We start from the raw sequence: 12,332 nt of genomic DNA on the forward strand, positions 1-12,332 counted from the left end.
ATAGCAGTGTGGGGATGAACTAATACAGTTGGTATGCTCAGTCTTTTCGGTTTTTGTCATTCTACCCTGTTTGCAGTTTTATTTCATTGTGATTAAAATCTACAATCCCTTAAAAAGGGTGATTCCAAAAGCAGTAAATAGAACAGAAGATACTAGAGGGTAGGAAGGATTGCGGGAAAGAAGCAGTAGGTAGAGATTTGTTAAAAGATGCAAATTTACGGCTAAATAGTAGGAAAAAGCTATATGGTTCTACAACACTGTAGGATAAATATAGTTAGCAGTAATATATCATATGGTTTCAAATAGCTAGAGGGAGGATATTGAATGTTCCAAATCAAAGAAATGATAAATGTTGGAGACAAGAGATATGCTAATCACCCTGATGAATCTAATCACTATTCATTATATGGATTGAAATATTACTCAATAAATACGTACAATAATTATGTGTCAATTAAAAAAAGAATTTGCATTTCCATAATGACTAGAGGTGTTGAGAACATTCTCATGTGCTTTTTGATATTCATATATGTTCCTTAGAGAACGCTCTTCTGAAATTTTTGCCTTTTTTATTAGATTATTTTCTTGTTAAGTTTTGAGAGTTCATATATGTGTATACACACACACACACACACACACACACACATATGCAGTAAGCTGGTTAACATGGTTGGACTTGCCTCATTTGTTTTTCATCTCTGAGTGATTACTGTTCTTTATTACCTGGTGTTTTGGGTTTGATATTTATTGATTCATATATATATCATGGGTATCTTGTATCTGAAATATTTGATACCAGAATAGTTTGGAATTTTGCATCTTTTTAAATTTTGGATATTGCATATGCATAATGAGATATCATGGGGATTGGACCTGAGTCAATACACAAAAAATTTATATTTCATATGCTCCCTGTACATATAACCTGAAGATAATCTTATAAAATATGTTTTTATCAATTTTTGGCATGAAACGAAGTTTTGTACATCGAACGATCAGAAAGCAAAGCTGTCATTATCTTCATTAATAATGTGGACAATCTGTAGTTTTTGGCATTATCAACATTCCTGACTGTGAATTTATATGCTACCGATGAGCAATCATTTTTTAATCATTATTCACACCTAAATATTTAACAATAAAAATATGACATATTATTAATATAGTGAAAATAATGTGTTCAGGTTTACTAAGTAGCATAGTAACATCACCAAAATCTGCTGTCAAACAATAGCAATAATAGACAGTAGCAGGCTTTCAATCTCCACAGCCAAGGCTGTGCTTTGATTGAAAGGTTATTGTACTCTGTATTTTATTCTTTATTGTTTTTGTAATAAGAAACATCAGAAACAGTGAGGGACAAGGAAGTGGGTGCTCTAAGGATGAGAAGGAATTCTACTGGATGGCTTTTTTAAATGCTTCCTCCAGAGTCATATATGAATCATATACCTCATTAACATGTTTCTCTTACACATCACTCTTTGATTTTACAAATTGGCATTATTTCTTGTTCTCTTATGAATGCACATTTCTATAGTCCTTCAATAAATCCATCACAAATTGTTATCATGAGGCATTTTTTTCTACAGAATTAAACAATGTCATCTTTGTAGTCACTTTTACCACATTCACCTTGATTCAGAACTACCTCTGCTATTTCACCATTAGTCAATAAATGAATAAATAGAGCCTCATTATCGACATTAAAATCGTCTTTGATATCAACTTCTTCCAGCTTACAGACATCATGAAGGTATAATTTTTTGCACATGTAAGGAAGTCAGACATTTTTTTCTTTTCTCACTGGACATATGTAATCCTTCAAAGTCACCTTCTTGTTCACATCATCATTGAACTTGGTTGCAACCAGAGATTATGCCTGGTGTATGCAACTGTCTGTATCCATTGTGTTCCATGGTCTAGCAACAGTATACATAACATCCTTCATGCTAAGCTCCTTTTGAAACTCTTCCACATCCATGCCTCTATTCACTGACACAGAATGCTTTTCAAAAAAGTGTTTTTATATTTACTCTTCATTGATGTAATTATACCACAGCCACATGGCTGAATCAACAAAGTCATGTTTGGGAGAAACCACATGGCTTAACTATTATTTTTGATGAGAATTTCAGCTGACTGATGAGCAGAACAGTTATGAAGGGATAAAACCTTGCAGTTATCATCCAGTTGAGCTTCCCTGCAGTAAGCATGAGCTGCTGGTAGAAAATGTCTGCGAAACAAATCCCAACACAGATATTCTGTCCTTGGCATTGTTAATCCCTGCAGGGGCTGTCTCATCAGCTGTAGTCAGTACCTTTCTGGAGCAATAACAGCAAAACAGTGATGTTTTATGAGCGTTATAGATTTGTTCTGGTGTCAGATTCTCTCTTTTATTTCTTTTTTCTTTTGAGACAGACTATTGCTCTGTTAGCTAGGCTAGAATGCAGTAGCATGATCTCAGCTCACTGCAGTCTCCACCTTCTGGATTCAACAATCCTTCCGCTTCAGCCTTCAAAGTAGATGGGATTACAGGTATGTACCACCACACCTTGCTATTTTTTTTGTTCTTTTTCTTCTTCTTTTTTTCCTTTTATGTATTTATTTATTTATTATTTGTTTTTATTACACTTTAAATTCTGGGATACACGTGCAGAATGTGCAGGCTTTTTATGTAGGTATACACGTGCCATGGTTGTTTGCTGCACCCATCAACCTGTCATATACATTAGATATTTCTTTTAATGCTATCTCTCCCCTAGCACCCCACTCCTCCACAGGCCCCGTGTGTGATGTTCCCCTTTCTGTGTCCATGTGTTCTCATTGGTCAACTCCCACTTATGAGTAAGAACATGAGGTGTTTGGTTTTCTGTTTCTGTATTAGTTTGCTGAGAATGATGGTTACCAATTCATCCATGTCCCTGCAAAGGACATGAACTCATCCTTTTTATGGCTGCATAGTGTTCCATGGGGTATAGGTGCAACACTTTCTTTATCCAGTCTATCATTGATGGACATTTGGGTTGGTTCCAAGTCTTTGCTGTTGAGAACAATGCTGCATTCTACTATAAAGACCCTTGCACACATATATTTATTGTATTTTTTAGTAGAGACAGGGTTTTCCCATGTAGGCCAGGCAATTATCAAATTCTTGGCCTCAAGTGATCCACCCACCTTGCCCTCCCAAAGTGCTGGGATTGTAGGTGTGAGCCACTGCACCCAGCATGGTATCAGATTTTATTCAGCGATGACTTTGGAAAGCTCATAAATGAATTTCAGTACCATTTTGTGGTCAGCTGACACTTTATTGCCACACATTTTTACAAATGCAATTTTCTTTCTTTTCCTAAATTTCTGAAACCAGCCCGTTGAATATTCACAGTTCCCTTCAATTTTTAATTTATTTTAATAGATCTTTGCTTACTTCATTATCAGCATATCATTAGGTGGTATATGTTCACTGTGATGTTAGTAAATTCACTCTTTCAATACATGATGATCTTCATTTTTAGCTTCATTCAGTACTTTTCTGCTTTTTATTAAATTATGTTTATCACTTTTTTTTTTTTTTTTTNTTTTTTAGGTTGAGTTTTGCTCTTGATGCTCAGGCTGGAATTCAATGGCTTGATCTTGGCTCACTGCAAATTCCACCTCTTTGTGGTTCAAGCAATCTCCTGCCTCAGCCTTCCGAATAGCTGGGGTTACATGCCCACCACCACACCTGTTTAATTTTGTATTTTTAGTAGAGACGGGATTTCTCCATGTTGATCAGGCTGGTCTCAAACTCCCAACCTCAGGTGATCTACCTGCCTAGTCCTCCCAAAGTGCTAGGATTACAGGGGTAAGCCACCATGCCCGGCCCTATGTTTATCACTTTTAGCATAGAATTTCAAGTGTATACTTCTTATTTCTTCAGATCTCTTATGGTGGTCATTGCAAAACCATATCCTTCTGTAGGATGTTTTACACTTATGTTACTGTCTAGTTTTCCAATAGTGTTACTTTCTGTGTTATAGATAAATATAAATGCTTCCTATTTTTCTTATCACTGTTACCCATAAACAGCAGTATCTTTACACCACAGAGCAAAGTGGGCAATGGATTTAGATCTTGTCACCACGTGCATCTTTGTGAGGAACATGCCATTAGCTTCTCTGTCCGAACATATGACACTTTATTAGCTTTTGTGGGCATGCTTGCATGGGGGGAGCTTATGGTAAACGTCAAAGACATACCCAACTGAAAGGTTATAGAAGGTCTATTTCCAGCCCCCACATCATAAACAGCATGCTATAAGCTTATGTTTTGACTGCGACCCATCGCAGGAGGCCAGGTGTGGAATTTTCCACTTGTGATGTTATGTCAGTGCTCAAAAAATTTCAGATTTTGAAACATTTGGGGTTTTAGAATTTTTTTTTAGGGATTCTCAATCTGCACATATATTTACTTTTTATGTTGTGGAAAAAGGTAAAAACAGCTCTTTTTCTTCATCTAAAAATAATATTGCCAATAGTGGCCTTAAAATAATTATGACAATCATACATTTCTCTGCTCAAAATGCAGCAATGACTTCCACTTCCTTCAGGGACAAAATCAAGTTTCTACTAATAATGGACTACATGTCTACGGAGATTTCCTCCATCATTTTCTTTCTAAACTTATTTCTCTCTATTGCTAACTCGACTTCAGCTACATTGACCTTTCTAATGTTACACAAACATTTCAGTCATTCCCTATCCTTAGAGTCTTTACACTGAGAAATATCACTATGTGGATAGAATCTCCTCCACCCTCCCAACCTCCTTGGTTAACATTTCCTGCAAATATTTGCTCATTTGTCACTTCTCTACGAAGTCCACCTTGACAACATCTTTTTAATATTATAAACTCACCTCTCTTCTCCTTTTCTGATCCATATTACTCTAATCTACATTTAAACATTTGTCCTATAACACTTACAGCTTTGTCACACACTAATTAATTTAACATGCTTATTATTTAGACATTTCTTCACATATAACCAGCCCCCTTCCAGCAGGTATGCTCCATTAGGTCAGGGCTTTGCGTATTGTTTTTCTCTCATGCATCTCTATCCTGACCATGTTCGTGGCTATAGCTCAAAATTATTTGCTGAGTAAATTAGTAAATCCTGCAATTTCACAGGACAATTACTTGGTATAGCATGTGCTGATGAATACCTTAAACACTGCTATCAAAAGGCTTAAAATCTAATGGAGGAAACTAAAAATGACATCAAAATGAGACTTAGTAGTCTGTTTTTGCAGATTCAACAGGGGTTAACAATATGGCATTGTGCTTTAAGATATTTTATAAGAGTGGCTCTTATATTAAGTGTTGTCATCACACGTGCACACAAACACACAAAGCAAAGGAATATACACACACAAATGTTTGTACATAGTGGATATATATATCTTCTTCATTGTGGTAAGAATATCAAGGGTGTATATGTATGTCCAAACTCATCAAATGATATACATTAAATATATATAGTTGTTTTTTATATCCATTATACCTCAAGAAAACTGTAAAAAAAAAATTGAACTGAGTTTCAGTAGAAAGTATGACACTAGGGTCTGGAAAAGATTACTGTTGCTGAAATTGTTTACTCCTTTTTGCTGGAGGCCTGAATTGTTGAACAATTAGAGTAATAATAAACCTACTTAGAAGAAAGGTGTGTGATTTTGGAAAACCATAGATAGTAGGAAATGGGACTGGATATTGGACAGGTACTTTTGATACCACAGGAAGCTAAATTTTGCACTCAGTACTTTGAGTTTTCACCAAAGTGTAGGTTGGTCAAAATATTGGGAGCTTAGTATTGGTCAATGTAGGATGTGCAATACACTGGAAATTGGCATTTCTGTAATACACATCATACATTGTGGAAGCTCACAGAGTTTGTATTTACAGAGCTCCTAACATATGTTGGGCTATTTACCAAGTGTCAAACAACATATTTAGATAGGAAGGACACTCATGGTTGGCCCTGACATTGCTCACGCCCAACCAACTCCAAAGTCTGTTCTGTTCAGCATGTATCGAGTGACTAGCAATGGGGAGACAATATCTGCTCCAGAGTCACACGGGTAACATTTCAGAGACCACCCTCACCTCTTGCCTTCCTTTTGCTGGACTCATATAAAGAAGTAGCATAGTTACATGTTTGTCTTTCACCAAATTCTACTACATTTGTAAATTCCTAAAATGGATAGATCTTTAGAAATGAAAAGCTCATCTGCACGACACATTCAGATTGAAAAGACAGTCCGGTTGGTCTGGTTTTATAATTAGTTTTTCCAACAATACTCTTTCTTTGATTGCTTCCTGAACTCTAGCATAAAGGAGGAGACAGTGTCCTTACTCATGGCATCTCTTTTACAGTGTCATTGCCCTATATCTTTCTCAGGTTAATGGGGAAAATTCAAGATGATAAAGAGAACTCAAAAAACAAAACATTGACTTGGGAGAAAGATAAATAAAGAAAATATATGCTAGGCCAGTTATTGCTCTGGGCTCTGGGAAGATAAAAGAATAGATAACTTTTATAAAGATCTCAGTATGCAACTTCAGGCATGACTGTAAGTGACTTTACTAAGCCCTTAAATCTTCACAACAGCTCTATAAGGTGGCATTTCTTTGTATCCCCATTGCCTAGATGAGAAAAGGCAAGGCACGGGTGAAGTTACATAATATTCCCAGGACTTCATGAGTTCAAAAGAGAGGACCCAGGATTTGCAAGTCAGAATGCAGAGACTGCCTTTTAGTTAGTCTATGCTCAAAATAATTCAAAGTGCTCAGTGTATAGTTTTAAGAGCTTTCAAGTCAGAAAGGAGACAGATAAATATGTATTTTACTTTCAACAATTATGGATGGCATCATTGATGACCTCTGTGTCCATGAGAGTGTGTTTAAACTATCATCTGTGTCTCTACTTCCTCTCTGTTTTTCTTTTCAAATGAAGTATTTACTTTGAAGTGGGTTTCTAAATGTCATCTGTTATACACTTTCTGCACTAGTGTTAAATTCTTAAATGTTGCCTGCAGTTGGGTAGGAGATTCTGTGCTGGAACGCTGGGCAAGAATGAAATATTAATTTAATAAGCTGGAAATTGGCATGTCTGTAAGGAATAATTTGGTTCATGGGCATTTCTGATCATTTCCTACATGAGTAAACCATTTTTTATCAAGAAGATAATGGGCTTAATTCTATCATGAGAAATAAGATCAAGGTAGCATATAGGTACCTATTATTTTTATAAATATGTTTTGGATAAAAATTTGATTTCATATTTTTATTATTATTAATCATTATTAGCCAGTTACCAAAGGGAAATATTTTTCAGCAGTGTCAGAAATAAAGAAGACATAGATTTTATTTCTTTGTTTTTGTTTTGTTTTGTTTTTTATGGTTAAGACATAGATTTTAGATTCAGCTTTTCTATAAAATCATTTTGAAAAACCATGTAGGTCTCTTCCTTCTCAATTAACTTGTCTTTAAACAGGTCAGCACAGACTGAACAGGAAGACCTGATAGGATTCTAGCAACATACACAATAGCCCTCTGGGGAGACAGATAACGATCTACTTTTCTGTTAGCTTTTGGCAGGGGAAAGTGGTAGAGGAAGTATAGACTACCCTACCTTCACGTTTTGGGCAGGCTTCGATTTCATGTGGCAGTATCTGAGTAATTTAAAAAATAATGTGCCTATTATATAGGATCCTTTCTAGCTTTGGCATTACATGACTATTGCTTGCTCTGGGACATTGGTTCTTGTTTTTCAAATTTGTGTGTTTTATTTCTGTGAATATTTGTCTATTAGCCTTTTATGAGAATTTGAGAGCACATCGGAGGTAGTTAATCATGTACATTGTTTAACCAGAAGCCAAATATTTATTTCAATATGATGCGATTCTGCAATTTTCATCATTAATGCTTTTGTGACATGATTCCACATCCAACTTTTACATTTCATTTTGTCTTTACTTATTAGATTTAACATTTTTAGGTTACTTCTTGTGACAGAAATTTCATTGTTAATTCTCCTACATTTGATTATTTTTCTTATTTCCTTTATGCACCAAGTGCCAACTTTCTAATTAATAGAAATAATAATTATATTGATGATAACTATGTACATTCAGCATGTGTTAGGTTGCTAAAACCTACATAATGTAATTTTGATTCTTAAAATAGTCCTCTAAAATTAGAAACAAAAACCATACTTCTTGTTGATATATAGACAGATAGATCCACATTCTCTTAGAATATAGATTTCCGTGAGTGTGTATATATGCAATCAGAAATTAATAATATAATTAATGAACAAGATCATAGTCTGCTTGATGTGCCTGGCATTAATATTTGAGTCTTTTTCTTTTTTGTTTTCTTTTTTTCTAATCAATGTCATGAGAGATATTATCTCATGACTCCCAGATTTTAGAGAGACAAAAAGGCTGTCAAGTATTTCAATTTTAATATATCTTTTTTATGTCATAAGAGATTGAATATTTCAAAGTGTTGACCTCTGTTTATCTTTAAAGTAACCTTATACTGGGGGCAACGCTTTTGCCATTGTGTTCAGTTTGTAGTTGAGGAAGCAGATTCAGAGATATCAGACTTTCCCTAGGTTGCTGGAAATAGACCCAGGGTTACTGGGTCCAAACCTTATCTTACTCCAGTGTGCTGTTCACTTCTTATGAAACAATTTCAAATTTGAAGAAAACAATACATTTAGTGTTATTCAGATTGCATTTTCAGATACCTGTACTATGTAAGACACATTGAGAGACATAATATTGATAAAATAAAAAACCAATATTTTGAAAACTTGTAATTTAATGTGAAATATCTCTCGCAATCTAACAGAGATAAGAGCTGTCTTGATAATTCCAAACTATGGAATAAAAAGATAGGATTAAACTAATGTGTCCAATAAGTCATCAGTAACTGCAAGTTAACCACACTCATACATTTTGGTTGTAAGTGCAGACTATTAGTTTGCTGTCTTTTGACAGTATTCTCCAAAGTTTGTGTCCACCCAAACTAAGAAATGTTGAAAAAGTCTGAAAAAATAAAGTCAGGCAACAAGAAGCTCTGCTTTATGAGAATACACACACACACACACACACACACACACACACACACACACACACATACACACACATATATATACACATATATATTTAATGTTTTAATTTTATAAATGGAGTGTTAAAAATTCAAAAAATTAAAATAAATATAGCCCATTGTAAAAAGCATGCTTAATACTCAGATAGTACAAAATTCAGAATGCAATTTGTATCCTAATGCTGAAAATATTCTTTTCTACTAATGGTTGTCAACTTCGTTAAATGAATTAAAAGTACCACTTTTTCTTCTTCCTTTATTTCTTTTTGCCAACATGCCACATAGAAATTTCCCCTTGATGATTTTTTGAATGTGTACTACCTCCACATAACATAAGTTCAACCATCTCAAAAATCTTCTTAAATTTCATATAAAAGGAAATTTTTTCAGGGACATAACACTATATGGATAATAGAGTTTAGTAAAGTCTAATTTTGTGGAGCTAAAAAATGTAATCCACATAGAGAATTGTGTAAACTTACTAAAAACCACAAGTGTATGGAATGTACAGTATCCTAATTAAAGAAGGACAGATGTTTTTCTATAAAAATAAGAGTACCAAATGAGAAACATCTAGTACAATTACGCAGAAAGCAGTGCAAAGAACCATGGGTAAAGAAAAATTAACCCCTTTTTTTGTGCTTGCAGCTTATTTGGATTTTGTGATATATTTAAATACCTGCAGTATAATAAAGGTGCCTGGCGGTAATCTATGATTCATAGATATGTGTCTTTGACTGTCCTCCAAGTATCATTGAATCTGGATTAAATTTTTCATGCAATTCTGAAGTTTCATTTCTAGGTAAATTTATTAATTATTTATTCATTTAATTAGAAAGGAAATGAGGATAATTGAATAATTGGCTAAAATTGTACCTTAAAAAGTTTAAATTTCATAAGGAGTGCATTCTAAATTCATAGAAAAAAGCCTTTACATCATAAGTGTATGTACGTTCATCAAAGCACTTTTAACACCTACTATATGACAAGTCCTGGTCCAAATCCTGGGGAGAAAAAAAATCCATCAAGCACAGTCTCCTGTAATTATACCAACATTAGACAACTCCAAAGCTATGTCACCAAAAGTAGAATACAGAGGGTGATCTTCTTACAAAGCCTGTGATGAAGATTAAATGTTGCTAAAGAAAGTGAGTCTTGAAAAACAAGACTCGGGAAAAAGGCAAATGGGCAAAGGGAATTCTGGTAAAGAGAATATCAAGCATAATATGGTCATCTTGTAGAGTTTTTGGTGTCTTTAATGACAATGGTGAAGATGGCTTTCCTAGTGTTTGCGACATATAACTAGCTTAGGGTTGACAGTGAGTGACAAGAATTATATAGGAAATACATTAAGAAGGACCATATAAAGACTTTCCAATATCTTGAAAGGCAGTTGGGGAGTCACATGAGCATGTTATGAAGCAGAAAAATATGTCCATATCGGCAGTGGGTAAAACAGATTGAAAGGAGCACACTTTTTTTAGTAGGTGAATCAACAAAAAAATCTTCTGTTGCAACTGTCAGAAAATTCCAATCTGTACCAAATTAAGAGGAAAGAAAAGAAGTGTGTTTATTAATGAAACTAAAAGCTTGAAAGGCTGCTGAATTCAGATACTAGCAATAGCATCATAATGTGTTTGATCTTTTTATATATACGTTAACATGTCAGTTTTGTTGCATAGCAAACCACCTAAGAATTCAGTGGCTAAAAGAGTAAACATTTATGCAACTGGTGATTGTGTAGATCAGTAATTTGGCCTGGCTCACTGGGTAGTTCTCATCTCAGCTGACCTCATCTTTTGTTCGTGGTTTGGCTCCAGTCAGCTAGATGGCTTTGCTGGTCGTCAGCTGAGGCTGCAGGAATGACTGGGCCACATGTCTTTTTATAAATCAACAAGCTAAGCCTGAATTTGAGTACATGAATGCCAGAGTTAAGAAAGCAAGAGCAGAAGAACACAAGGCACCTTGCGGCCTAGGTTTAGGCATGAAACTGGTCCAGTGACACTCATGCCACATTTTATTGCTTAAAGAAAGTTACAAATCTGGTCAAGTATGGTGGCTCACGCCTGTAATCCCAGCACTTTGGGAGGCTGAGATGGGTGGATAACGAGATCAGGAGTCCAAGACCAGCCTGCCCAACTAGTGAAACTGCATCTCTACTAAAATTATGAAAAATTAGCCAGCCGTGGTAGTGGGTGCTTGTAATCCCAGCTACTTGGGAGCCTGAGGCAGGAGAATTTCTTGAATATAGGAGGTGGAGTTTCCAGTAAGCAGAGATGGCACCGTTGCATTCCAGCCTGGGCAACAGTGCGAAACTCCAGCTCAAAAAACAAAACAAAACAATAAAAAGAAAAGTCACAAATCTAATCTATATTAAGGGGTAGGGGAAGTTAAGCTTATAGTGGGAGCCGCAACATGACATTAAAAAGAAAAATAGATATAGGGATGGACATAATTTTAGCCACTTATCCAAATTAAATCACTACTGTTGCTTTCCCAATCTCTAAATAATATTCCTGGCAATGTCTGTGCATTCCTCCAACAACGGTCAATTGGATGTTGAAATTCAGACTGTGATTTTTCTCACCTTAGAATGGAGTGGAAAAGAGAAATTGCTTTCTAGTGTTTCTCTAGAAAGGAAACACTTATTTTCTTGGGATTTATTTCCACTCCTACAACATTCCAGAGATTAGTTTTATTAGCCCATTTCAGCCCCAATGTTTATGTTTGAGTCAGACTTTTATTCCTGAAGTCTGGGTCATGCACTTACTTTAGATGAAATAGGGGTGAGCTTGGGGAGTGGTCCTAACTCAAATTCCATGGATTCAGAATAAGTAAGGTATTAGACATTTAAAGAAAAACTTAGGGTTTCTTCCCCAGATATAGAATGATGAAAACCATAGAGGCAAATAAAACATATCTACCAAGTAATCTAGTGGAGAAATTCTTATTTCTGTGCTTTTGATGTCAGCTTATTTCTAGTCCTTGATTCAATTGGTGAGAAAGATAGAAGCAACCTATAAGTAGGAGGCTGTTTTGAGATTCTTAAGATTCTACATTGACTCTTTCTTTCCTTCCTTCCTTCCTTCCGTCCCTCCCTCCCTCCCTCCCTCCCTCTCTCTCTCTCTCTCTCTCTCTCTCTCTCTTCCTTCCTTCCTTCCTTCCTTCCTTCCTTCCTTCCT

This window comes from Cebus imitator, unplaced genomic scaffold (assembly GCF_001604975.1).
Source record: "Cebus imitator isolate Cc_AM_T3 unplaced genomic scaffold, Cebus_imitator-1.0 Scaffold151, whole genome shotgun sequence".
Classification (NCBI taxonomy): Eukaryota; Metazoa; Chordata; class Mammalia; order Primates; family Cebidae; genus Cebus; species Cebus imitator.